The sequence below is a fragment of the Heptranchias perlo genome, chromosome 13 (genome assembly GCF_035084215.1).
Source record: "Heptranchias perlo isolate sHepPer1 chromosome 13, sHepPer1.hap1, whole genome shotgun sequence".
NCBI classification, from domain to species: domain Eukaryota; kingdom Metazoa; phylum Chordata; class Chondrichthyes; order Hexanchiformes; family Hexanchidae; genus Heptranchias; species Heptranchias perlo.
In genome coordinates this window covers 52,766,014-52,793,755 of record NC_090337.1, presented here as the reverse complement: position 1 = coordinate 52,793,755, position 27,742 = coordinate 52,766,014, and the positions used below count along the sequence as shown (strand labels likewise).

At 44.5% G+C, this 27,742-nt stretch overlaps 1 protein-coding gene across 2 annotated transcripts in view; it reads left to right on the top strand.

The window, feature by feature from the left end:
* ppp2r3a (protein phosphatase 2, regulatory subunit B'', alpha) overlaps window positions 1–27,742 on the top strand; it is a 292,006-nt gene that overhangs the window by 25,978 nt on the left and 238,286 nt on the right. The window contains exon 3 of one of the 2 annotated variants that reach the window (XM_067995504.1): window positions 14,427–14,516. The exons of the other annotated variant lie outside the window; for it this stretch is intronic. The gene's annotated coding sequence lies outside the window, so the exon portion shown is untranslated. The remainder of the gene's footprint in view (window positions 1–14,426; window positions 14,517–27,742) is intronic. 2 annotated transcript variants of the gene reach the window in all.

The following is a 27,742-nucleotide window of genomic DNA, read 5'->3' as shown; positions in this document are numbered from 1 at the left end:
TCTTCAGGCACCTCACCTGTAGCGGTGGATGATTCAAATTACCCTCTGATTTTCCCTTTGTCCCTAAGTGAGAGCAGCTTGCCACAACTCATCATCTCCCCTGATCAGACAAATGCAGGACAGATGCCAGGAAGTACCTCTTTAGTCAACAGAATGATCAATGGCTGGAACAGGTTGCCAAGGGAGGGTGATAAAAGGACACAGGATGCATTAAAGAAACAGTTAGATGCTGTAAGGGGAAGACAGTGGAGTTGGTATTCTGGAAAGGTGAGATTAAATGGATTAATCTTGCGATGACACATCTGAAATTGGGAACTCATCATGTTGGAATTCAAAGACATAAAGCTGCTCAAGTTAGAACACCAAACCTATGCATGACCTCTTCCTTTTAGATTTGAACTCAAAGTCTATGAGGCATTTACAAGCTATGACCTTTTGAATCATTTTTCATCTATCTACATAATATGTTAAAAATGTTATGTATAAAATTCCTGTGTGGACAGGTCAGATCACGCTATTTCTGTCACACCTAAGTGTCACACACCTTATTTAAGTTGGTGCGGTTTAAATTTCCCATTTATTTATCATTATACTTACCTTTTAGTCCTCTCATCTCTCCATTTGCATCTGCAAGGTCGTAGCACCACGGTGCTGTAGTCCACAATACCACCACATCATTCCCCTGGTAGATCACCTCCCTTGCTCCAATGCTGGCCTGCAGTCTGGCCAAATCTCCTCCCACTCCCAGATGCTAGTTTTCCGCTCCGGCTGGATTTCCCACCGCCCCACCCCCCCATCCCCCACTCCCAGCTGCCAGCCTGCAATCCTGGGTCAGATCCTTCCCCCCAACTACTACTCTGCAACTGCCACTGAAAATGCAGCCTGTACCCAGATCCTTCCCTGCACCCACCATGAGTACAAAAGGTAGTTCCAGCCCACCCAAACCGAAAGCCTAGTTGGATCCCTCCTCCAATCGAATCACCGGAAAATGCGGCCTGCTGCCCTTCGCTGCTCCCTTCCCTACGAGACCCAAGCCACTCACCACCTCTCTCAGAAGGAAAGACAAAGACACAGACAAGCAGAAGAGGACACGGAGAGAAGCAGTAAATAAGTCAGAGAGAGAGAGAAATGGAGAGAAAACCAGACAAGAAAACAAATGGAGAGAGAACCAGACAAGGAGAAAGAAGCAGAAGAGATGAAGAGAGACATGCAGGATAGGAGAGAAAGGGGAGCAGTGCAGTGGATAAAGAGAGAGAAGAACAGAAGAGGAGGGAGATAAAGAGAGAAGCAGCAAAATAGAGATGGCGGAGACAGGTAAGAGTGTATCTGCTGATCTAACATGAGCAATGCCACAGGAGATCAATTCATATATTGTTCTGCATCTAGCATTTCTGTCACACATCATTTTGTATGAAACACTACAAAATCATAACTGAACAATCTTTTTAAAAATCATTTAGTGTTGGTTTCTTTGACCTTCAGATAATCTTGCCTCTCCCAAGGAGGTTAGCAACTGCCAATCTAGAGAAACTTCAAACAACAAAAAGCTTGCAATTATCCTCAGGATGTGCCTATTTACACCACTTCTCCGCAGGAAGAACATGAGCAGTGGTTTTAAACGAATAGGTCAGCTTAGCAGCTAAATCTCCAAACCTCAGCGTACCTGTGAGCAATGCCATGGGGCATCAGCTCATATTTTCAATTTTTTTTAATGAATAAAATCTCTGTCGCCTCCCAGAAGCATTCATCATAAACTGATTTCATTTCTTCAAAGCAAATGTGTCAAAAGGCTGGATCTGAGTATTGGCACAGACAAAAGTAGATTCTGAAATGTCTCCAAATAGTAAGTTCAGCCTGCATTTGTAAAGGAGAGACTGACATTTCCTTTTATTGATGTAGAGTATTTGTGCTTTGGTACTATCCAGTGCGAGGCAGACTTTGATGATGCCGAACTGTTGCCAAGTAATTTCAGTTTGTTTCTTGTACAGCTGTAATGCTGAATACTAGATTCATGGGAAGTAAAAATATAATGAACAAGCAGTACAATTGTTATCAGTTATATTCTCTTCAGGATGCAGAAAGGATGTGGTTCCCATTCAACGATTGATTTCCCACCAAACAAGTGGTGGTGAAGCAGTAACTTTGAATACTCTTTTGATATTGGTGTAAGATCTGTTTCACTCTGCTTTCTGCTCCAAAATAAAATTGTCGCCAATTGAAACAACTGCTTTAATATGTGACATCACAAGCATAAATCTTTCTCCCGTCAGTTGTGTGGTTATTGTTTGGTCAAGAGGGCTGATCCTATGATAGCCTGCACCCAGTGCAAAAGCAACATTACCAATCGGGATTTGCAGACCTGCAGCCGGTGATCTTTCTTTCATTAAAATGAAGGGATAGAAAATCATGGACTGTGGGTCTGTGATCCCCTGACCTGATCTGCACTCTCTGAGGGTGCTGCTCCACACTGGCAGCACTCAACCACAGAAGCTGCCTGAAAAAGATTACTCAACTCTAATACATTCAAAGCTCATGTAAACATAGGGCCCCGTTTCTTCAGACATGAAGAGGCAGCAGCTAACCCCGCACCTTCTCGTGGGATGCTGAGTGATGCAGAAAGGTCCCAGGCTTCTACTCTGGTCTATGCCCGATAACTAATCTCAGCAGGGCAGCAGTTGAGATACTATAATTAGCATCTATGTTCCTGCTCATGATCTCTACTCAGTGCCTTCCTCCCCGATCCACACATATGTGCAGGATGGGTGAGGACAGGAAAAACTGGGATGCTGCCCAACAGTTGAATAACCTGTTATGGCCCATGCTGATCATGACCATGTAACGATGCTGGATGCAGCAGTCTGACAATGATTACCTTGATGCAGAATGTCAGCTAGCATGGTGAGGGCACATTAGAAAATCAGGAGATTCCGTATTAGTAAACGGGTTACCACGGCTATTTGGGTAAAGTATTAGAGGGCTGTTGGCACCAGTGGAACTTTACCCCAGCGTGAGTCAGGAGAGGGGAAATTTAACAACAAAGGCCACAATAAATAAGCAGCCACTTGACAACCTCAATGGTAACAGTGCCTTTGTAATTAAGTGTACTGTCAACTTCAACGACCTTTGCCTTTAAGAAGTGTAATGACATATTATCAGCTATACAACAACTGGTTGTCTGGAACAATAAAGTTTGGTGGCACCTTTTATAGGAGAATGATGCGGCACATTTAAAGTCCTCATGACGTTACCGTAATGGGAGCCGTTACAGTTTGTGACTCAGACAAAAGCATGAAAGCAGCAGCAATGCAGATCTCAAAGCCCGTCTCAGCACTGAGAAACTGACTGCCCAACTTGTGTCCCGAAATCTAACCCACAATAAAAGAAACATCATAAACTAGAACGGAACCATTAATCAAATCTAGCCAGCGCTGCATGGAGCAGTCTGACAATGATTTACCCTGATGCAGAATGCGAGCTAGTATGGTGACAGCACATTAGAAAACCAGGAGATTGCATATTAATGAAAAGGATACGTTAACTTCTGCAATAGACAGTGGGTAAAATTTCCTCTAGTCACTGGCTAATACTCACACAAAACTCCATTGTGCGCAGTCATTACCTATTTAAAATAACCGGGTTAACAACTACATTAAAATAGCACACAAAGGAATTTTATGTGACTGCATTAACCATTAACATATCAGAGGAAATTCAACTCCTGGTAAAATCAAGAAAATGCTGGAAAAACGTAGTAAATCCATAGAATCTGAAAGAAGACAAGTTAACATCTCAGGTGTGAGAACTGAAAATTGAAGTATGCGAGTTTCTATATACTGAACAAAATGGAAGGGGGAACAACAGGTTAGAAGCTGGGTATGGAGACTGCAATCACAAATTGACAATTATTGGATGTAATACTCTGTAAATGAGTTATTCAGAAAACTGGAAAGAGGTGAAAAACTGCTGAATGACGTATAAAGATCAACTCAAGTCAGGCAGTGAAGAAACATGAGAATGAGAACAATATATCAGTCAAAACAGTTTTGAAACAGAAGGGAAAAAAATGGAAGATGGCTAGGAGAAAGTGAAGGTTATGGGGAGGTATCTACAGTCAGAAGTCATTAAAGTCAATCTTTGGACCAGAGGGCTACCAAGGAACAAGATAAGATGCTGTTCATGAAGTTTACATTGAGTTTATTAGGAACAGTGCAGCAGGTCAAAGATGGAAACGTCAGAGTGGGAATGGAAGGAGAGTTGAAGTGGGAGTCACTGGGAGGTCAGAATCTTAGCTGTAAAGTGGAGATATTCGGCAAAGTGATGACCCAATCTTCATTCGGTCTCTCCAGTATAGAGGAGATTACATCATGAGCAGTGACTACAGCACACTATGTTGAAAGATGTGCATAGAAATTTCTATCTCACACCGGACTCTATGAGGCCCTGCTCGATGTTATAACAAGAGGCAAATGAACCAGTGTTGCATCAGCTACAGTTGCATGGGTAAGAACCAAAGGAAAGGTAGCCAGAATTGAGGACTTATGTCATAATGAACAAAGGTATCTCAGATGGAATAGTCCCCATGGAAAGCAGAGTGTGGAGAGGAGGAGAAGATGTGCCTGATGATGACATTGTGTTGTCGATGATGGAAATGGCGGATGATCTGGCGAATGCCAAGGCTAATGGAATAGAACATGCAGATAAGAAGGACCTTCTTGTTGTTGTTGTTACCAGAGGGGGAAGAGGGGGCTAGAGGGTGGATGCTATCAAGGTCTGTCAACTAACAGCAAGGGGAACAAATGGCTGAGGGAAATGGAGGACATTACAGAAGTTTTGGTTTGGAAAATTGAATCATTAGAGGAGATGCGACAGATCTTTATGATACAATGTCTGTATTCTGAATCATGACTTTTACCTGTTGTTCCCCCCCTCCCCACCCCCCCCCCCCAACCCTTTACATTTTGTTCAGATCTATTTAAAGGCTCACTCATCTTCCAGATTCCAGTTCTAACAGGCTTGATGTATATTCCCAGCATTTTCTTTTGTTATTTCAGTATTTGCAGTTTCTCATTCTGGGGCCAACAATCCCGAAGGATATGCCAGGACCACGTTTGTCGGTGCCCACCAGCGCTGACTCTGCTGGAAGTTGCAGGGTCAGTGGGATGGCTTCTCATTACCATGGAACAAGTGGGTGCAAGTGCCACTTTGGACGCATTTCCAGCACCCGCTTACCCATTGCCCAGAAACTCTGATGACTGCATGCGCTTAGGTGGAGTTTGCCCAGGCCTCTCCCCCCACCACCCACCCCCCACCCAGATCATGGTCTCCTTGGCCTCTTGTTTTAAGCACGCAATCTCCCTTTTTAAAAATAAAAAATTTGGGCACTTTCTTCAGGGGCTTAGACCGCTTCCCTGGCCTGGAGCCTCAACCGTGGGGTCTGCATCCACCTGCTGGGTGTAACACACTCCACTAATAAACCAGGTCCTGACCAAATCAATAGAACAGGAATTCCACAATCGGAGGTCCTACTCTTTACCAAGATCAGGAAACTCCTGGAAACAGCAGAGGACCGACTCAACCATTTTCCAGTGGGTTAGGCCGATCTTCCACCGGAGTTATGGTGGTATCCCTGCAAATTTTCAGGGGCCTTAATCTTTAAACCACTGGGTGTTTTTTTTTAATGGTGTAACTAAAATCTGGCGACGTATTTACTTTTACAACATCTAAAAAATTGTTTCACCCAACGCCCATTTGTTTTTTAAGATGACTGATTACTGCTGTCCTTTTTATCATCTTCCAGCCGATTCACTTGGAGTGGGACTGTGGAAGTGGAAGTACATGATTGTGCTATTCCAAAAAGCCTCTTCACCACTCTAGTCATCTGGATGAGGATTTGGGAAGATTATCTGTAAACACAAAATAAATGATCTTGTCTCTCACAGTCATTGGGATTCTAAAGGCTAGAATGAAATTTCCTCTTGGCATCATGTTTGAAAGTGATTAATTCCCATATAATGCACCTAAAACACAATCTATACATTCCAGAATAGAAAAGAAAGTGCTCCTATAAAAGAATGTTAGAATAATTAAAAATGCCGAGCTGTTAATAGATGGAATTTACTAGCAGCCTAATCTGTGGACACTCACTGCTTTATATTCAGTGCTACTCTGCACTATGATGGTTTTAGCAAGAGAATGACCTTCAGCTCTGTAAACTTATGCCATCCCTTCATAACAAATTGAAATTTCAGTTCAAAACACAGAAAAATGGCAGTCACCGATCTCTTCTTGGCTTGAAAGGAGACATGGAAAGATAAATTATTGGGCTCGAACTCCTATTATGAATCATTGCATTCTCATCTTTTGCTTTGGTCTCATGATTTGATTGCAGTGCTCAACAAGACTCATAATACCATTAAGCCCTGAGATCAGGACACTCAGTGACAAAATAATGGATAATAATGCGATCAAAGAAAATATTTAATTTATAAGGCTAGTGTGCAAGGCTTGATCTTGAACTGGCAGTATCATTAGATGTTCTACATTGAAGTATTTATTAAACATGCCAGTGAGATTCAGCAGCAGACAGCAAAATTGTTCTAATTTGAATTTTTATTATAATGAAAAATCACCAGGTTAGGCACCTATAATCTATCCTATAATGTGCCATTAGAACATCACCCATCTATGAAAAAAACTGGACATAAAGAGGTCCAATATTCCAAATCGTTGCACTTGTTTTATGGGCCGAAAACAGGCGCAACAATAACCAATTTAGCAGGGCAGAGGCCTGCGTCTGATCTGCATGGGCATTTGGGCCACTGCTAAATTGTTCAGAGTCTATATTTAGGTGGCCCTGGCGGTTGCCTGAAATGAGCACAGGCCCCATTTCAATATTGAAATAAGGCTCCTGCATCATTTCACACCCAGTTTGTTAAATTCATTTGAACAAGCTGGAGCTTGCACTGCACAAGCTCTGACTGGTATTTCCAGGTCTTGAGCAGCCAACCAGTAGTTAAAGAGACTGCTGAAGGTCACTCAAAAAAAGGCCCCAAAACTCATAGGAATTTGGTATTTGTGGAGTTGCAAGGAATAGGAGTGCTCCTTCTGGCTCCACAAAGCAACTGCAGGCCGCTGTCAGCCCATTCTTGCTCCCCTCCCTTCTCCTCCCCCGCCCCGCTCCCCTCCCTTCTCCTCCCCCCCGCTCCCCTCCCCTCCCTTCTCCTCCCCCCCGCTCCCCTCCAATTTCCTCCCCCCCGCTCCCCTCCCTTCTCCTCCCCCCCCGCTCCCCTCCCTTCTCCTCCCCCTCCCCGTTCCCCTCCTTTCTCCTCCCACCCCCCCCGCTCCCCTCCCTTCCCCCCCCCCCCCCCAGGACTTACCCGTGAGCCTCGCGCCAGACAACATTTGATAGGCCCCAACAGGCAAGCTGATTCAGAGCGTCTGATTGGTACCTGCAGCTCTCCTGCAGCAGTATGATAAGGCCTCATGACAAACTTAAGCAGCGCCATTCCAGTGCGCCTTTGCCGCACACCACACGACGTACCCGGTTTGGGCCCGCTAATAAATTTAGGTACCAAGATGTCCTTTGTAACATGATCATGAACAAATGTGTAACAAACCGGTTTACAGACAGAGTAAACCTTCCCTCGGGGCTGATCCAATCCTAACATATATTGATCAGTGTACTTGACACACATGAGACATCAATGGAAAAGAAGATTAGGCGGAGTGTATAACAGGTTGGATCTGAAATCGCCAGTTTTATACCCCCACCAAATTTGAAAGTTCCGCCCATAATTTGCTCAGTCAACTGTTACAGATTCAGGGCTACATATTGAATTGAATATTACACCACTGCCCATCAGGGTATCTTATTCATCAGTTCAGTAACAGACACATATGCATAGATGGACCGTTGGTATCTGAATAACAAGTACTTTCACAATTCACTATAATAAACAAAATAATTGAAGAAGCTACAAGCTCTCTGTTTCCTTGTGAAATCTCATTTGCTTTAAAGGAACAGTTTTACTATTCATTTTCTTTGTGATTTAAAGCAATTAGTTGTAGAAATTTCTAATTTAATTCTAATTCATGAGGTGGAACAGACTCTTCTTGGACTAAAACCCATTTGATGACAAAGAAGGACAAGAAAATGAGCTGAAAGCTGATTCAGAACCAAACTGCGAATAAAAAGAGTTGATTCTTTATTAATCAGATTAGATCAGTACCTCCATTTTAATACCAACCTAAAACTGTCCAAACAAGAAGTGAGTAAAATTCAGCTTTGATTCAGCTCCAAAGAAATTGGATTAAGATGAACTCAAGCTTCTGCACTGTCCTTGTTTACAAAGCATCACAATTTAATTGTGTATCAAAATGTCATTAAGTGTAGCCATCAGCAGTCCTTGAGGACTCAATTCAACTTGTCAAGTTGTTTCCCGTTTTATTTATTAAACATGTGAAATCACTATGATTATCTTCGACAGTGGTTTTCAGCTCAGAGGCTTTAGCTGTCTGGGCAGTTCACAAACAGGCGGGAGGAATTAGACATTTTAAACTTATTGGCCCAATTTTCAGGCTATGTTTAACTTTCTTCTGTCTTTGTGAGTTTCCTGAATCATTGTCACAGAAGAACAGAGTTCTTTAGTTCTGTCTCCGTTCCCAGTCTCTGTCACAAACACATGCCAGCATGGAAAACTAGCAAAAGCTTACCTACAGCTTTAAAAAAGCTGACACCTCAAAGACATGAGGCACTGTTCTATCTTTTGACCTCTTCACTTTTAGTTCATACTGGCACTTCTCCCCCCTTTAAGTTCATGGTGGCACTTGTTCACTCACTTCCACCCAATTCACTCTGGCCCTCTTCTCCCCCTTCCTCAATTCATGCTCCAGACTGGCGTTTTACTACTAGTTTCATTTCTTTTTGAGAGGAGACTCAATTTTTGTCCGATTACGCTCCTGTGAAGCGCCGTCGGACATTTTACTATGTTAAAGGTGCTATATAAATGCAAGTTGTTGTTGACTCCTTCTTTAAAGTACTTTATATCTCCGTTCCTTTTCCTTACTATCGGCTTGTTGCTATCTGTGGTTCCCAGATCTTCACCAATTTTGCTATGAAACCAATCACTGGGAGGGGCTGAGGAGTGACCCAGGGTGACCCTCCCTCCATTTTTGTCTTCATCTCTGTGAGGAAACATTTGGGGCTTAATTTTAAAATCAAATTGCAGGTGTGTTGGGGGCGGGGGGACTGCGAAAATAGCGAAAACCCCGTGCGGGTTCGGAAGCCGGCTCCAACCTGCCAACTTCCAGGTTCCCCACAGATGTATCTGTGTGCGCGCCCCCTTCACAAATGCGGAAGTCCCGCCAGCTTTAATTGTCCATCTCCGATCTCCCCCTCTCCTCCTCCCCCCACCGATCTCCACCTCTGCCCCCCCGGATGTCTCCCCACTGGATGTTTCCACCCCCCCCCCCCGATCTCCACCTCTCCCCCCCCCCAATCTCCACCTCTCCCCCCCCCCCCGGTCTCCATCTCTCCCCCCCCCCCCCCGATCTTCCCCTTTCCCCCCACCGATCTTCAGAGCCCTCCACTCTCTGTTCCAGCGCGGATGATGTCGCACTCTCTCTTTCTCTTCCCCCCCCGGTGTTGCAGCTCCTGTCGGCAGCCAGCTTGTCAATCATACTGGCTGCCGGGCGCGACACCCAGAAACAACTTTAATCACCATCAATTACAATGCGATTGCATCGGAAAAGGTAACTTTTTTTAAATTCAGGTTTGCCATGTGCACCTTCACCCACCACCCACCACCCACCCCCCCCCGCTGCCAACCCGCCACCATTTCAAAATTGAGCCCTTGCTCTTTGCTTACACCTCGCAACAGCACAGCAAAGGTCATAAACTTAGCATTTGGTGGGTCTTACTGTTCCAATTTAACTGATCCAAAATAATATTCAACATCTTCCATTGACTTTTAACTAATCTCCATCCTTCTCCAATCTATCCATTGTGGTCATACTTCATATGGTGCTTGATCAACAGTTTTCTTTTTCAGCAGACATTGAAATGGGGAGATATAAACATCATACGACAGAAACACTTGGTTAGTCCAAGTGACTCGATGCCAAGCACAAATATGTTCTTCCTTTGGAGACTGGCTGTTTTGAAGTGCATATGAAAATAATCATATTTATTGAAAAATAACTGTGTGGTTAATATGTATATATATATATATGCACTTGGAGAGAAATAGGGCAGTACAGAGCAAAAGAATTCTCGCCATTTGCTCCTGTCTGTTTTCAACACTATTTTCAGAACGACAGATTTTGTCTCAGTGTGATCCTGTCAACAACACAGGTCATTTTGAGAAAGAATTCTCAATGTCACTGAATGATATTCAAATACCTTTCTGCACCAGCATGGAAACTTGGAGGAAGAACAGACTGTGTGGTAGGTGATTGCTAAAGTACTCTAATTCTTTCACTTTAGCCCTGTAACCTCACTGTAACATAGATCTCAAAAACAAGCCTATTTGTTCCATTGGTGGTTTTATTGCTCTTCTAATTGCCATGGATTACTGAAATGATAACCAGCACTATTCACCGAGAAAGTTAATTTCCCTGCTTTATCTTTTTCAAGCAGCAAGATCATAAGTATTGTACATATCTTGGACTGATAAATTTATTACGAACCAACAGTGTCAGCGAAAATAATTCCCATGCTTTGGGCTTCCTCAGGGTATGAAAGAGAGACAGATGATGTCATTCAAATACAAACTGACTAAATTAGATGGATAATTCTGGATTTAAATATGGCTGCAGATCTAATTGAGATAGGGGCATCTGTCCACCTTGGATAAGCTGGTATAATTGATAGGGACACAGTTGATAGCAATGAACAAAGTTCTTCTAAATCAGTCAGAATTTACCTGTACATTTAAGGCCCAAGTCTTTTTGATATGGTTTATCTGTTGTCTTTTTTGTCTTGCTATCCTTCAAGTCGTTTTTACAAATTAGGGAGTAATGCTTTTTCATGAAAAATAGATTTACTTTAGTTTTAGTTAATATTTGAATCATTTTCTTTATTTAAAAAAAAATTCCATTCAAATGCCTTCTGTACCAGCATTAAAACTTAAGGAAGAATTGTCATTATACAAATCCATATTTTGTGAGGTCAATCAATAATTTGCATGGAGCTTGCATGAGATTCCACTGAATACAACAGTAACTTGGTCCCACTGTGTACATACGCTATAATGCACGCTTTAGGGTCAAGGCAATTTATTTCATCATATCTCCTGCGATCCAGTTGCGGGTCCTTCCTACATTGTTTGTTAGTCGGGTTGGATTAAATAAGTTTTCTGCCCCAGGCTTCGACAGGGTCATAATACTGATTCATGTCCTCCCCCCAAATCTGTCTTTGTCCTTCTAATAGGAAGTGGCTTGGATGTTCGAGGAAGACGATTCTGTTCAGTGGGGTCTCCAGAAAGGACCCCTCTGCTATTTCCACAGCTGTCAATGCAGTCCATACATTGCACATACTGACTGACATGCATTCCATATGTTTTGTGTATGTATATTTTAGCTTGTGTGTGTGCAAACACAGGGGGTAGATTTTAAAATGGTGCGCCCGGGTAAGTGGGGCTCAAAGGAACCTTCCATTGGGCAGCCAGATTGCCCGCCCGTTTCAGGTGGTTGGCTGTTTTAAAATGCAAATATGAATCATACAACATCCATTGCAATTTTGACGGACAACTGGGTGGAGCAGCACACTCCGCCCAGTTTATCCGGGTAGTACAGTGGAAGAGGCCTCATTAAGGTAAGTTTAAAATATTAATTTGTGGAGCCAGGAGGGGCAGGAGTGCTCTTCTGTGCTCCACAAGACTAATGTGGGCCAATGCCACCCTGACCACCCCCCACTGCGATCAATGTCCCTGCCCGCCCCCCCCCCCCCCCCACCAGAACCTACCTACCTGCCAGGTCAGCCTCTGGCTGCCCAATATTGTACCAGCTGGGAGCCGGTGATCTGCAGCAGTTTGCCCTTTTGGTGCCCGCAGTTTGTCGGTGGCATGGTAAATGAGATCAGGGCCTCCTGTTGGCACGTTCTGCCGTTAGACTGCGCGACAGTTAAAATCTACCCTATTGTCTTGCATCTAACAGTGTGAGCTATGCCAGCTAGCATAATCTACGAGTGCATCTGTTCTCTGAGGAGCAGGAAAATGTTTTATTAATTTATGAAATATTCACTTGTCAGCAATGTTCAGAAAGTTTTGACTTGTCAGAAAATCATAGCACAATATTATTAAGGAATATTCTGTTGTGTGCAATTTTGTACATAGTTTTAATTATAATGGATATTTTTACAAAACATCTGCAGTTGTACACAGCATTTGTTGCTCTTCACCTTCCTGTAATTTGGTAGATTGTTGGGCAAGCCCTTGTTCAGAAGCCTAAATGTAATTTAAAATATTTCAGTTATCGATGTAGCTCATGATTTCGAAGATGGTTTTGAACTGATTGAGCTTCATTGTATTGAAACCTTCTAATCCCTCACTGGGATCCATAGATAATCTGCATGGCGATATTTATTAATGTCAATGCAAAACATGTAATTTGAGTTTTGAATTAGTTGTAAACCATAAGATAGGTTCAGATGAAGAAGACCCTTTGTCCCATTTGATCTCATCCAGATTACCAACCGATCACCTTTCCAGTACAAAATCTGGCTCTTTTATTAAATGCAGCCGTTTTCCTGCCAATCCAATTCACCTCTTGATCACCCTCTGTGTAAATCGCCTACTGCCCTGTGAGAATGTGTATGATTTCTGTAAGCTCTACTTTTCAAAATACACAGAGTGTTTGAGTGATATGGAAGTTCAAGTGTTAATAAGTTTCATAACTGCTATTACACTGTAATAGTTTTTATTACCAGTAAATGCTTTTATATGTCCCTTTAATTTACAAACGCATTGAGCAGAATCCCGTGAGCAACTGTCTATTATACTTCAAATAGTTTTTCTGAAATTGAGAATGTATTAAATTGGTCTAATACTTAATAGTTGCTGAAATTCTTTGGTTTGTTGTACTTTGGGACAACACTGATCCATTTGCTAAGTAAGGTATTAATGCTGACAGCCATCATCTCTACCACCTAAGTAGGTAGTACTGTAATCTTTGTAATTATATATGTGTCAGAGATACAATGAGTTTGATGGTGCTCATTTAGAACAGGAATTCCCTGGTGTTGAGGCTAGATAAGTCTTGGCTTGTGCTACTTTATAGGTATTTAAGTTCAGAATTGTAATGCATTCTAACACTGCTGTGAAAGTGTGCTGAATTCAATATTTCATCAATGTCCAGTACAAACAGTTGATAAATAACCAAGTATTGTTTATATCTGCTTACGTCCACCCACCCCCCACCTCCCGCCAAAAAATGCAGTCATATAATTTTCCCTCAGGATATCTCTTTCCAATCCCTGTGTTCCACCAATTGGAATTTCATATCCATTCTGCTGTTAAAAGTCAACTGTCGGGAAATTGACAATGGTAACTGCAGGCTCTTGAACAGCTCAAACACTTAAGATACTCCGCTAATCAGGTGGTAAGAACACATGTTCACCCAAAGGGGGGTATGCATGATGGACATTCTAATCATTTTTTCCCCCGATACTCTCAACGGCTAAGCATCATCAAAGTTAATTATGAGATGTAAAATAATTCCTTTAACAAAATAAGCAACGGCAAATGTTTCATCTCTCAAGATTGCTGACTTAAAGAAAATAGGCTTCTGTTGATTGACTGATCTCTCCACGGGACTGTCACTAATAACAGGCTTGATTACTTGCTTGTGGCCAATCAGTATCTCAGCAGATCGTGGCAGAAGGAAATAATTCAGATAATGTTTTAATGGTAACAAGATTTCCTGCATAACCGGTGATTCAAATCACTTTGGAAATGGATATCTGGTGAGAGAAAATTGTTTGGTACTAATGAGAATACATGAACTGATGCAGATACTGAAGAACAAATAACCCAGTAATGTTCCAGAAACAATACAATTTGGTCAATCATAGCACAATGTAATTCTTCAGTACTTGTGTCACGAAAGGCTGTACTTCACAATGCTGTCCTATGAGGAACATTGTCACAAGCTCCAAGAACATATATTTTTAAACACTCATTATTATTTGGCATAAAAAAATACTTAAAGTATCACTTTCCAGAAAGTGAGTTAAAAACTTGATTTGGTTTCAGGTGGTATCTATAGGCCACTCAAACTTTGCTTCTTGGAGTTTATGATAACACTCTGCATTTGGTTAAAGCCTGGTGAATTCTCAGGCAGCAATCAATTGACATGTTTTATTTGCAATGAGAATCAATGAGAAAACCAAATCAAGTGAGACAGAGTCAGGTTCTTTTTTACTTTCACAGGAAACCCTGCAACTTCCACAAGAAAAAGAAAATAGCCGATTTTCTTCTACAAACTTGTTGGCCTAAAATCAGATGTTTTTTTCTCAAGAGGTACATATTTTTGTTCATGTCTTTCTCACGTCCATATCTTCTGCTGAGGAACCTCGAGCTCTATTTACACTTCAACTGCAAATTCACACCTAGCGTAATTCACAGGAGGTAAAAACCAATGCAGAATTATGTAAACTACAATAATAATTCAGAGTAACCACTTCAGTTGCAACTAAGAATGAATTCTTAGATCGAATTTCAAATCAAAATCAATTCAATTTGGGCCAATTCTTTTAAAATATTATGATAGATATGGGGTATGAATGTGATTCCTTGAAAATGCATACTCCTTTTGAGACATGCGCTACCATTTAACAATGGCAAAGACTGAGCAAATTGTGAAGTACAGCCTTTCGTGACACAAGTACTGAAGAATTACATTGTGCTATGATTGACCAAATTGTATTGTTTCTGGAACATTACTGGGTTATTTGTTCTTCTCGGAGCCTTCTGTACCGGCCATTGAAATTTCAAGTGGAAGAAAGCAAGAAGGAACCCAAATTCCAAATACAATAGGAATAGTTGCCCCTAGCTAATAAAACTGCCTACGGTGAATCTCCTTTTGGGATAGCTGGAGGTCAGTTCAGAATCAGTTTTGTTTCATCCTCATTTGAAAAGAATATAATCAGAATATGGTATATATGAAGCAAGAGCATCTCACTCTCTCATTGAAACTTTGGGCTTGATTTGCATTCTGTAAAACATATAGCTTTTCAAATGTTCATTGTGCTATAATATCAAACAATTCTCTCCTTGCAACAATTTATGCTTATCATTAGAATGTTCAAACACCTTCTCAACCACATGTTTGACCATCTTTTTCTTTAGCTTCAGTGGTTGTGAATGATATCAATCATTGTTGATATAAAATTTTGGTGTCAGTTTGGATGTCCTTAATTTGACCTGTGGTTGCATGAATATTGGCTTGGAAACCATAATTTTTGAAGATAAGCAGTAGCAAATACCATAAATTACTTTAATTCAGGAGCTAATAATGAGTACATAAGCTTATTTAAGGAACCAACTTGAACATTTAGGTGGATTCTCAATCAAAATAGTGGCAACTTACTAAACCTTGATAAACACAATAATATAAAAGATCTGTTCTTCAGTCAGATCTGGGCTTAAAATATATCACTTTTAACATGTATAACTTTACGTCCCTTTCCCAAAACTGGGACTCTAACCCTGAAACTTCAGAAGAAGGGACGTTCTAAACAGGAAGTGAACTGAGATTCACCCTCACTGTATAGCAACTGCACATCTAGCCATCTACATTTTTGGCATATATGAACCGTACTAGAGTCTGATGAACCAGAAAAGTCAAGCTGAGTCTAAATATGAATTCTTGTGCCTTCTTTACATGTAAGGGATATTAGACAAACCTTAACTTTGTCACGGTTGGTTGATACAGTATTTATGGAAAACAATGTTTCTTTTTTTATTGTTACATAAATATATACTGGTTTGCTCCCCCATTATTTTATGGACTTCGCTAAACCTTAATATTTGACCTTTTGCCTAAACATTAGGCCTTTGCCATCTGGATGATTAGTGGTGGATTCTGACCGGTGTGGTACCAATAGAAATATACCATTTGGTTCACTGTTTTCTGACCAGAAAATGGTATTCACCTTGTTATTGGAAACAGAGTAACAAAAACTCCATTCACAATCAGTTCCATACTTAAAAATATCGATTTAAATAAATATTTTAAAAATCAGGCAATGTTAATTTACATTGCATACAGATTAACACCATTGTCTGATTCAAAGCTATAATATAAAACTAATCTCATTGCCTTGTGGTTTTGACTATAGAGCATATAACTGTTCCACACATTTGGGCAATAACCCAAGACATTTATCTAATCAGTCTCAAATACTTGGATTACTTTCTTACTAGTTTGTCACTGGCAGCAAATAACCGACATCCATCACCAAAAAAAAAGATTTTACTTATTTGTCATTGAGGTTGTTTGAATTTCTGACTTCACATCTTATTGCCCCTCCAGATATACTGGGCCCGATTTTAGCACCCGGTCCCGGGTGCGTTCTCGGCGGGGGGGCCTCTAAAATCCCGATTTCGAGGAGCGGGACCGGATCGCGCCTCGATCCCGCCCACTTCCGGGTTCCGGGCAGACGTGCGGGGGTGCGTGCGTAGCCCCCGCTGGTGGGAATCCCGCAGGCAATTAAAGCCAGCGGGGTTCCACTTGAGTGTATTTATCTAGGTATTTCAGGTCATTAAATGACCTGATTGAGCTGTTTATTTAACAAGTGTCGGATTTTACGGTGAAATGAGACTGTTTCCCATACTGGGGGAAACACTCACACTCCCAACGGACATGTTGCAGCCAGCAGCCTGTGGCAGCTGCCAAGGTGCATTCCACAGGTGGGGGGGGGGGAGAGCCTTCACCAACGCAGGAGGACACTCCGTAACATTGGGCAACGCCTGCCCTCCACCACCCTCCTCCAAGCAAGAAGATTCACCGGCGTGGAAGTCCAACCCCTGTGCGAGGACACACTTTTCTAGCGTGCACAACCCCGCAGACCTACACCTGCCAGATGGGTGCTGCGTTGACATCCTCGGAGGACGAACAGCATGACCAGCCTCAGCAGCCTCGCAGTCCACGCCGTCCGCCTCAGAGACGTGCATCCCCACAACACGGTGCTGTGGCACACCCACCTGCACAGCAGGAGGGAGGGCATCCGCAGAGAGAGATGCGTCGCAGGAGGCACTACCCTCCGCACAGGGTCTACAGACCGAGGCTCAGCTTCATGGACCTCTCTGAGCAGCAGTACATACGTAGGCTCAGAGTCACTCGCCAGGTAGTCGCCGACATCTGCAGCCTCCTTAATGACGAGCTGCTCCCGGATGGACCAAGCAGCATCTTCTTACCCGTCGCCGTCAAAGTCACCACTGCCCTCAACTTCTTCGCCTCCGGATCCTTCCAGGGTGCCACGGGGTACATCACCGGGGTCTGTCAGTCATCTGCACACAAGTGCATAAGGCAGGTCACCGATGGGTTGTTCTGCAGGGCCTCGACCTACATCAACTTCGCCACGGATAAGCGCAGCCAGACGGAGAGGGCGGTTGGATTCCATGCTGTGGCTGGCTTCCCATGGGTGCAGGGTGTAATCGATTGCACCCACATAGCAATACGGGCACTTCCACATGAGCCGGGGCTGTTCATCAACAGGAAAGGGTATCACTCCATGAACGCCCAGCTCATTTGTGACCACCGCCAGAGATTCCTACACGTGTGCGCCAGATACCCTGGCAGCTGCCACGATGCCTTCGTCCTCAGGGAGTCCACCGTCCCGCCCCTCTTCCATGCAGCCAACGCCGGCAACGGCTGGCTCCTCGGCGACAAGGGATATCCCCTGCACACGTGGCTTATGACACCTCTGAGGAACCCCATTACCGAGCCGCATCGTCGATATAATGACAGCCACATTGCTACCAGGTCTACAATTGAGCAGGCTATAGGGCTGCTCAAGATGTACTTCAGGTGCCTTGATCGTTCCGGGGGAGCGCTCCAATACACGCCTCTCCGAGTGGGACGAATTATAGTTGTCTGCTGTGCCCTGCATAACATGGCACTACAGAGAGGGGTGCCGCTGGAGGGGCCCCATGCACACTCGCCACCCACATTGAGGACGACAATGAGGAGGCGGAGGAGGAGGAGGAGGAGGCAGAGGAGGAGGAGGAAGAGGGAGAGGAGGAGGAACGACCCATGGGCCGAACACCGGCTCACCTGCGTGCTCGTCAGGCCAGGGAGGCACTCATATGCCAACGGTTCTCCTAACATCACACTGTGTGAGGCGTTCACATGTCATAACGTGCACAGACGAGGGTCCATACAGGCTCCCTCCACAGAAGAGTGGTGCCTGTACACCTACACCCACTGTATTATGCCCAATGGGTGGGACGGGGTGGTCGTCGTCATGATGAGGCGCACGGAAGGGACATATTGCACAAGCCGCAGAATTATGGACAAGAGGTGGCTGCATTGGTGAGAAAAAGTGAGTTTATATTGTATTGACATTCAAATAGTGGAAATAAAAAAAAACCAACTAGACAAACACCCTGGTGCAATCCCTGTGTGCTCACGGAACTTTAGGCTTTCGTTTCCGGGTACCCCTACGTGGTGCTACCCCTGTGGCTCCAGCAGAGGTGGTGGCAGGTTGCTCCTGTTCGTGCCCTGACCTGGTAGATGCTTTGGGCCGACACCCCCTGGGTTTCGGTGCCCGTGAGGGCACCTCCACAGACTGCTCCTCCTGCACCTGTGCAGGGGCAGACTCGGCCACCTGGAGAGGATGGACTATTGCGGGCACTGGTTGAGAGGGGGGCAACGGGTGAGACGTGGGGGCGCCTTGAGTAGCGTCCACACTTCCATTTCCCCGTTCACCATCTTCCCCCTCATGGCCAAGGCCCACATCACCCCTTCCACCCTGCTGGATGGCAGGTTGGATGACGTGGGTGAGACCTTGCAAGGCCACCTCCAATGTATCTGTCAACCTGTTGATGGCGGCAGAATGTTGCTCACCCTGAATCCGAACAGCCGTTGTGAGGGCCTGGATGGACTCATTGGTGAGCTGTGCGTGATGCTCGAGGGAGGCTAGCCTGTCCTCCACCGCAGACGTTCCCACACCTACCCGCGACACTATCTCAGAGATGCCTTCACGTCCCTGCGACACTATCTCGGCGATACCCTCCTGCACCTGTGCCACCATTCCCCTCATGCAGGAGTTGGACTCCTCCATCCTCCGTGCGATTGTGGAGAGTGCACGTGGCACCTCTCCCAGTACCTCAGCAATGTGCTGGTGCCCCTCGACGACTCTCCTTTTGACTGGTGGCCCCCTGGGTTCAGCATCTGGGTCCGGCTGAGCAGAGCCTGGAGAAGAGTGCTCCCACCGACGCGGACCCTCCGCGGCTGACCCTGCCACCAGGGTCTGCTCATGCTCACGTGTGCGCGGTGACTCACCATGTGCAATCCCAACTAACTGAGGGGGGGGACCCACCGAGGTGTGTGTATCTGCGCTGGTGGATGCAAGGCTCATGTGTGATGATGCACCCTCAGAGACCGGCATGTCCTCTGAGGAATCGCCCTCAACCGAAACGTCGATCACAGACGGTCCTGCAAGAGAACAGAGGGCAATATCAGGCATGTGACCAAATGTGGCGGTGCGGCATATGCCATGTGATGCTAAGATCATTCGCGCTCATGAGTCATGAGTACCAGCTATCCCTTACCGGCCGTTTCGACAGAACCAGACTCGCCATCCGCCACCGACAGGCAATGCAGCGTGCGGCTGATCTCCAACGCCTCCACCTCGGCGTCTGTCAGAGCCACCTCATGTGGCGGGTCCCCTCCGGTGCGTGCCCTATCGCGTGCGTTCCTGGCCCTCTTCTCCTGTGAGGGCAAAACACAAAAACGTTATTGAGTGATGATTACAATGTGAGACGCTTCAAGCATTGGTGTGAGTGGGTTGAGCGTGTGGCAGATGGATGGGAGGATGCGTGTGCCACATGGCCATCCCATTGTATGGGCATTGGGGTGTGTGGTAGTGGTCGAGTGGGGACAGGGACGGTGGGTACGTGCAGGCACTGTGAGGATGATAGTTGGGTGGCTGTGAGGATTGGTGCGGGAGCGCAGTACTGTCAGTGGAGATGGGGTTGTGAGGTGTTTGAGGTGATGTGGAAGACGGAGTGATGCAGAATGCGTTAGTGTACTCACTTTCCCGGACCTGGTGAGGTCATTGAATCTCTTGCGGCACTGAATCCAAGTGCGGGTGGTGTTTCCCCTGCTTGTGACCTCAGCGGCCACCTCCTCCCATGCCCTCTTGGTGGCGCTGGCAGGGCACCTCCTTCCATCCGTGGGGAACAGCGTCTCCCTCCTCATGCGGACCCCGTCCAGCAGCACCTGGAGGGCGTGGTCCGTGAAACGGGGAGCAGCCTTACCCCTGCGCTCCTCCATCCTTCATGGAGTATAGTTTGTGGCTGGAGGGGCTTTGGTGGACTTCCCCTTTAAATAGAGCTCCACCATCGCTCAGACGTCAATGCGCATGCGCAGGCCGCCGGCACGCAGCTGAGAAGCGTGGAACCCGTAACTGCCGGCTAATTACATCAATCATCCCGCGATCGCGCGTGCAATGCACTCAATTCGCACGGTGCGTTTTCCTCGAGCCCGACTGACCACCCGCTGCCAACCCGCACCCCTGGTAAAATCGGGCCCACTGTCCCTGAAATTTCTGGGGCTAGAGAGGGCGGAAAGGGAGGGGCCTTTAATTTGGGATGAAACCCAGTTACACTGGGATTCCGCTCCATTTCCTTTGGCTCTTTAAATACTGGTAGAGGGGCCATAAGCTAATCATCCACTCACCCACGTCAAGGGGGCATGTCTGGGGAGTTCCCAGACGGCCCCAAGAATTCCTTTATACCCTTGCATAAGCCTCTAGAATTAGCTAAGGCCCCACACCTTTAGTAGGGAAAGATAATCCGATCCTGGAGGGCATGGCTTACCTTCCCAATGAGGTTTGTTTGATCTACTGGGAACAGAAGAGGTGTAGAACAGAAGCTTTTTGTGGCCTTGCCAGACAACCTCTCTGGTGTTGTAGTAGCATGGCACTGCTCTGAAACTCCAGCTTTGCAGTTCAGACAGATGCTGGGTGCTATGTTTCCCAAATGACCCTATCCCCATGATTTGTTATGGGGTCTCCAGCTTGGACTAGGTCGGGCAGGGATGGAGCAGACTCCCAAAAATTCCAAGACGATTGTTTTTAAAACTATAAGAAAAGCCAAAAGTTGAAACGATACAATCTTACACATGCACACCTTCCCAGAGCTGCTGAGTACAGCAACAAGTATTGCTGACAGAATTTGAGCCTAACTAAACTCTTTCACATTCATTAACTAGAGAGACAGTGATAGATGAAGCTGAAAACTAGTTCAATGAGGATTCAGTTATAACGTTCAGATTCCCAATTGTTTTTTTTCCCCTTTATATGTCTTTCTAGGCCAATATCACTGCTGTTGAGAGCAGGCACATGGCTGCACCCCTAGACCACAGCCAATGCTGTTTTTGGACAACTGCCAAGAGATACATGATGGTGAGGCCAGTCAACCATTTCATTCTCCCTCTCCCATCAAAAAGGGAGATACCCAGCTTTTGCTTAGCACCTACCTAAATGGAGTGGAAGGATTGAAATGGTGTCAGCCCATTCCACAGTATTGTGTGTTGGTGCTCCAACACACACTGCCACCTCAACCTGCTCAGAATAATTCTTAACCTAACCTTCCACAAACAAAACCCTTCTAGATGGGGCTAATCATCTCTGAGGAAAAATAAGAGACACCTCTCATAGCATAATAGAAAATATTAAAAGGCTCACTATCCTCATGAGAGTGAGAGTACCAATTAAAATTAATGTGATGAAGTGTACATCCACTCCCATTATTTTATGGCACTAGGACCATGGGGAGTGGATAATGCTAACCAGCCAGTCCCCCAATATATCATCACAGGTGTCCCTGATTAAATAAAACAAGCAATGTTTCAACTCAGGGGCAGGCCTTCAGGGAGCAGAGACATAGGTTTGTGACAAGTGTCTAGCTGGCTTTGTGAATCTAATACATAAAAGTGCGCAGGAGTGATAAACTACCTTTAGTTGACTGAGTTGAATTGATGTTGAGAATATAAAGTGGCAATACAAGTGCTGGCCATCCTGACAAGGGGCACTTGATCACATCATTAAAACCAAAGTACAGCTGTATTCTTATTGTGCTCCAGCAAGCTGTGCTCTAGATGGGAGGTCCCAAGTTTGTGCTATTGGTTTCCTCAAACACAAGTTCCCAGCCTTGACCAGTTCCATCTGGGGGTATTGTGCATGGAGGTATGATACTTCTTCAGAGGAAGTTGTGAATATCAGACCTCTCCTACATGCTTACCAGTGCTTTGCTCAGGATTGCCTTTGGCAGAAGTCTGAGAGCAAGTCTCCAAGAGCTGCAAACTGCTGTGCTGTGGGAAAAAATAACTGTTGTGGAGACAGAAAAGCTAGAAATATAAAAATATGAAAAGAGACAATCCAGGTTTCAAGTAATGATTCTCTGGTTTAAGCAGAATAGTGGACAATTTGCAATGAATTCCACCCACAGAGCTGCCATTAGCTCATTTGTGCTTTCATCACTTGTGAAAATATTATTCCCATTACACTCTCCAGCATCATCTTAACTACTTGTACTGCAAGATCATTTTAATGGAATTCCCAAGTTTCCAATTAGACATGAAGGCTTATTTATCAAAACATAAGTCTGTTACCAGGGGATAAACAAAATATTACTGAGATGAAACTCTCTTTATAGTGTGCAGTGGGCTTTCCAGTTGGATAGTTGGCAAGAATCAGTGATGTTAAACCAATAGCCTTGGCTCACTCACCCAGAGACAGGGAATCCTCTCAGTCATTTGAACCTAGCAGTAGGGGTGAGTTACACACACAGCATAAACAACAGACATATTTTAATGTATTTTATGGCATAGCATTGATGCTTTCTGCTAGAGACATATGCTGCTGAGTTTCTAGAACATTCACTCAGTTTTAAGTGTCCCTGTCCTGATTTGTGTACAGAGTGTTGGCCTGTTTGAAATCAGGAGAGCTTTGGGGTTTTAAACTCTACCCAACACAATTCCCCATTTGAGGAATGTGTGGGGACACGGGAGGAGGAGGGTTGGGGGGACCTCAACTCTTTTATGACTGTCACTGTTAAATATAAGCAAAAACAAGACAGGTTCAATTTGTTCCTTCATCCTCAGCACTGAATTTCCAGATCTCAGGCACAGTGTGGAGGCAGCAACTGAAGGCCAGGTATTTTCTCATAGACAGGGATAGGAAACTGGCAGAAGTTAGCCCACGCCAGTAAACATCACCCAGTATCCAAATTTGCAGTCCATTAGCAAGGGCCCACACCCTCAGCTGGAATTAATGCTTGGGCTGAGGGAAATAGAGAGACCCAAATTAAAGTAAAATATAAATGTATTACTGTGTTGGATAATGAATGGCATTTTCAAAAATTTTTGTGGGGTGTCAGAATGTGCATTTCAAATTTCCACCTTAATCCCATCAGTTAAGGTGGACTTTCTTTACAGAAAGTTATGAACTGGGAGAATCAATTGCCATCAAGAGCAAAGAATGCAAAGTCTGTTGAGTCACTGAAGAGCAAGCTGGATGTGTTCCAAGTTATGGGGGGGATTTGAAGACGACATATTTGGATCAGGGATGAGATGGTGACAGAAATCGCTGTCTGGAACACAAACCCAGAGACACACTGTCAGAATGAGTCAGATAAGCCAACTGGGCTCCTCTCATTCCTGGGAATTTTATTTTCTCAGAATGGTGCTGAAGAGGAATTCATTCAACCTCTAACTTGAACTAGTAAGTGCTAACTGGAAAACATGAATGACACAATCACATTCAAGGAGCGTGTGAACCATTTACCCTGATTCCATTCAAACATAACTGATTTACTCTGATTCTGCACACTGGATTATACTTTTGCGAGGAGTCGATCGGTATATACAGAATATGATGTAGTCAAAAAAAAGAAAGGAATTTGGTTCGAGGGTGTTGTCTCAGATTTATAATTAAATTGTGAGCATCAAACAATTTAAAAACCTGAATCTGCCTTTTTAGAATGGTGAGAATAATGATCACTATATCTGCTGCTGAAATAGGAACAGCTGAACAGAGTAGACTTTCATCCCATCAGTCTCAGTTAGATTTGAAGCCAGGCCTCAGAAGTGAAAGAACCGTGAAATGCATTTTACTTGCACTTTCATCTTAGTTTTTGAAAAAATTATCAATATCCTTACGTTAATAATCACACCTTCATGTTCTTCTTTATTTCTAAACAAGTTAAAGTATAACCGGCAGACCCTTTGGGGTAGATTTTGGTCTGGACCTATTTTTGGGCCCAGACTTGGCCCTGCATGACCAGATGTGCCAGAACCAAGAGGCCCGAGGATCCATGGAAATTGATCCTCGGACCTCATCAGCATATTCAGCATGAGCTGCCGACGCTGGCCGCGCCTCCACAGCGAGCTCGCCCGAGCAAAGACTTCAATTTCGGACCACCTGTCTCGCCGGCGGAAGTCCCAGGAGGAAGGGATGGAGCGGGCTACAGTGGGGGGAGGGGGGCGCGATCGTGACTCCTGTGGTGTTGGGGGAGCACTTCTGCCTCTCTGCAACCAGAGGAGCCTGTCCCGTTCATCGCTGGTTAATTTCTCAAAGGGGTCCTTCAATAGACATTAGGCCCTTAATTTACATATTTAGGGTTCTAACAGCTGATTTAGGCATTTGCCCAGGACGCCTAAACAGAGGGATCCACAAATTTAGCAGTGGGACCAACACCTGTGCCGATTGGGTGCTGGCCGTCCCACTGCTAAATTGATACGTCTCGTGCCCATTTTACTCCTGAAAATCGGGCCAATGCATACCAATTTCTACCCTTTTATCTTTACAACATTGCCCCTTTACAGAAAATATATCATTGAGTCATTTTCTATTTATGTTGTTTATCAATATGTATCTGAGTCAATCTTAAGCAAAGCATGGTGCTTATGAGGACTAAAATAGACTTCAGTAATTTCACTGCATGATCCTCATCAACCAGGGACTGCATGGCTCCAGTTAGGAAACTGAGCTCCTGACATTAGAAACCACATAAATCCCATTATGGAAGTGAGTCATACGTGCCAGCAAAGTCCCAGGTGAGTCTGTGTTGAGTTAGCTGATCAACAGTTGGGGCACTATTATTGGCCTCAGTCCTCCAGGATAAGGAGAGGGGAAAAAATATCCAAGATTTCCCACTCCTGATCACTGTACAGTGGCCTCTGCTAGAATGTGGATGTGTGTAGATATCGGGTACGAACAGGGCTCAGGCTCAGCTTTTTTTCCGTGCTCCTCCCACCCCCGTGGTCAAGTAGCCTGATGACACTGATTGTTACACACTCGACAAGGGTACTGAAGATTGCCAGCATCTATGGCACCGTACTGCAGCCTGAGTAGATTCCTTCAGGAAAGTGGAGGAGGGGGTGGGCAGAAATCCAGAAGTGCGATCAGATGTGTTACTGAATTTGGCGCCAGATCTAATCTACACTCAAAGTATTGGATGTGCTGAAACAGATATGTTTTTGTAAACAAATCATGGTGTGGTTGAAGGGAGATATCTGTCCACAGTCATAAGTTAGGTAATTAATTACTCCTAACCTCATACATCCAGACAATCTATCACAAAGTCTTGCACGTCCACCCTGTGTTTGTTAGCAGCATAATTTATAGATGGTCCAGCTAAGATAAAGACCCTACAGCGATGGTGCTGTGGAGCTGCACATTATTAGGCCATGTTGACAGCACTGCAGACCAACATGATATAAATATAGTGGGCCAGAATTTACTGTCAAAATAACAGTGAGGCCAACAGCGCTCACCGTTATTTATGCGCAAATCAGACAGCAACTTCAGGCAAGCACAGATGCGCTGCTAAACGCAAAAATCCAGAAGTTGCTGTCCGAGATGCACCGTTCCGCTGCCAGCTTCGCGAAAACGGCATCTCGCTGTCTGACTCACCGTTCAAATACATTTAACTGAGTGAAGTTCCTGTATTTGCGTGGTAGATACAAAGTAAACTTGCCACAGAAAGTTAGGGCTTGTCCTTTTCAGTCTAAGTACCCTTTTAAACAGTGTGATAAGTCTTAATTACTGCCAAAAGACCCCTGTGGCACTGAAAATTAACTTTTACAAGTGTGGAATCTCATTCCTTCAGCTTTTAATTGTTGTTGGAGATTTTTTTTAATTACTTTTTTTTACTTTCTGTCTCTTTTTTTCCTCTCTCTTAATCCAATCTTTCTTTCCCTCTCTTTATTTCGCTTTCTATGCCTGATTTGACATTGAATTCACTATTCTAACTCCCACTCCCTGTTTCAGACTGTGCTGTTCATTAACAATTCTTCAGTCTGATTGGTTAAGGAGACACACAGGTGCTTGCCCTGTCCATATAGCTCCCAGATGCCCTGCAGAGGGCATTGCGCTGTTTGGATCGCTAACTTACTGCAACTTTTATTATACTTGGGCAGATATCGTTTGCCACCTACAGTAAATTCGGGCCCAGTGAAAATGGAAGTGAAGATCATTGAGATACAGTCAACATTGGATACTTACACATTCCAATTACCTTGGGAGAGTGCTGGGCCAGCGGTCATCGTGCCTCCACAGGGTCCTGGCAGAAATCAATGAACTCAATGTAGAGCAAGGCTTGAACCTTGGACCTCCCTACACTGCATGGCTTAGTATCGTGTCATATGAGTCATTGGTGTGTGCTAAATCCAATGACCTTCACTCATACAGTTTATTGATATCGTTATTTGAGAATGTTTTAAATAGGTGGAGTCGTCACGATAATGTGTCTGACAAGACTCTTCACCATTTTTATAAATGGATGGGTGTGCAAAGACAGGAGCAGCAGGCAAGCAGCCTGCTCCCAGATATTACTCTTAAACCGGCTGTTAGGAGGTACATAAAAGACACAAGAGTGGATTGTTGTCCATTCTTTACTATGATATTTGTTGTATTGTGTAATGTCTTACTGACTGTTGTGAACAAAATCAACTGTAGAACAAAATAGTTGGTGTCCGCCTTGGCTCAGAGGTAGCACTCTCGCCTCTGAGTCAGACGATGGTTCAAGCACCACTTCAGAGACTTGAGCACAAAATCTAGGCTGACATTCCAGCAGTACTGAAGGAATGCTGCACTGTCGGAGGTGCCATCTTTTGGATGAAACGTCCAGGCCCCGTCTGCCCTCTCAGATGGATAAATAAGATGTCATGGCACTATTCAAAGAAGAGCAGGGGAGTTCACCCCGATGAATTGGCCAATATTTATCCCTCACCCAACATCACCAAAACAGATTATCCAACATATATGTCATTTCCCTAGGGGTTTCACCGATCTCCCATTGAAGTTACCGTGGGAGACCGGGAGGACACCTGGGGAAATTCAGAGCCACTATGCATCTCCTGTACATTAGATCATTCATTTTTGCAGCGAAATACACATTTACAGTGTATATAATGAATTCATATACCATCTGCTGCTCCATCAACTTTAACAAGATGTTTGCAAGTTCTTTCTGACAGCTGTAGCTCACTTGTTTATGCAACAACCTTTCTGTAA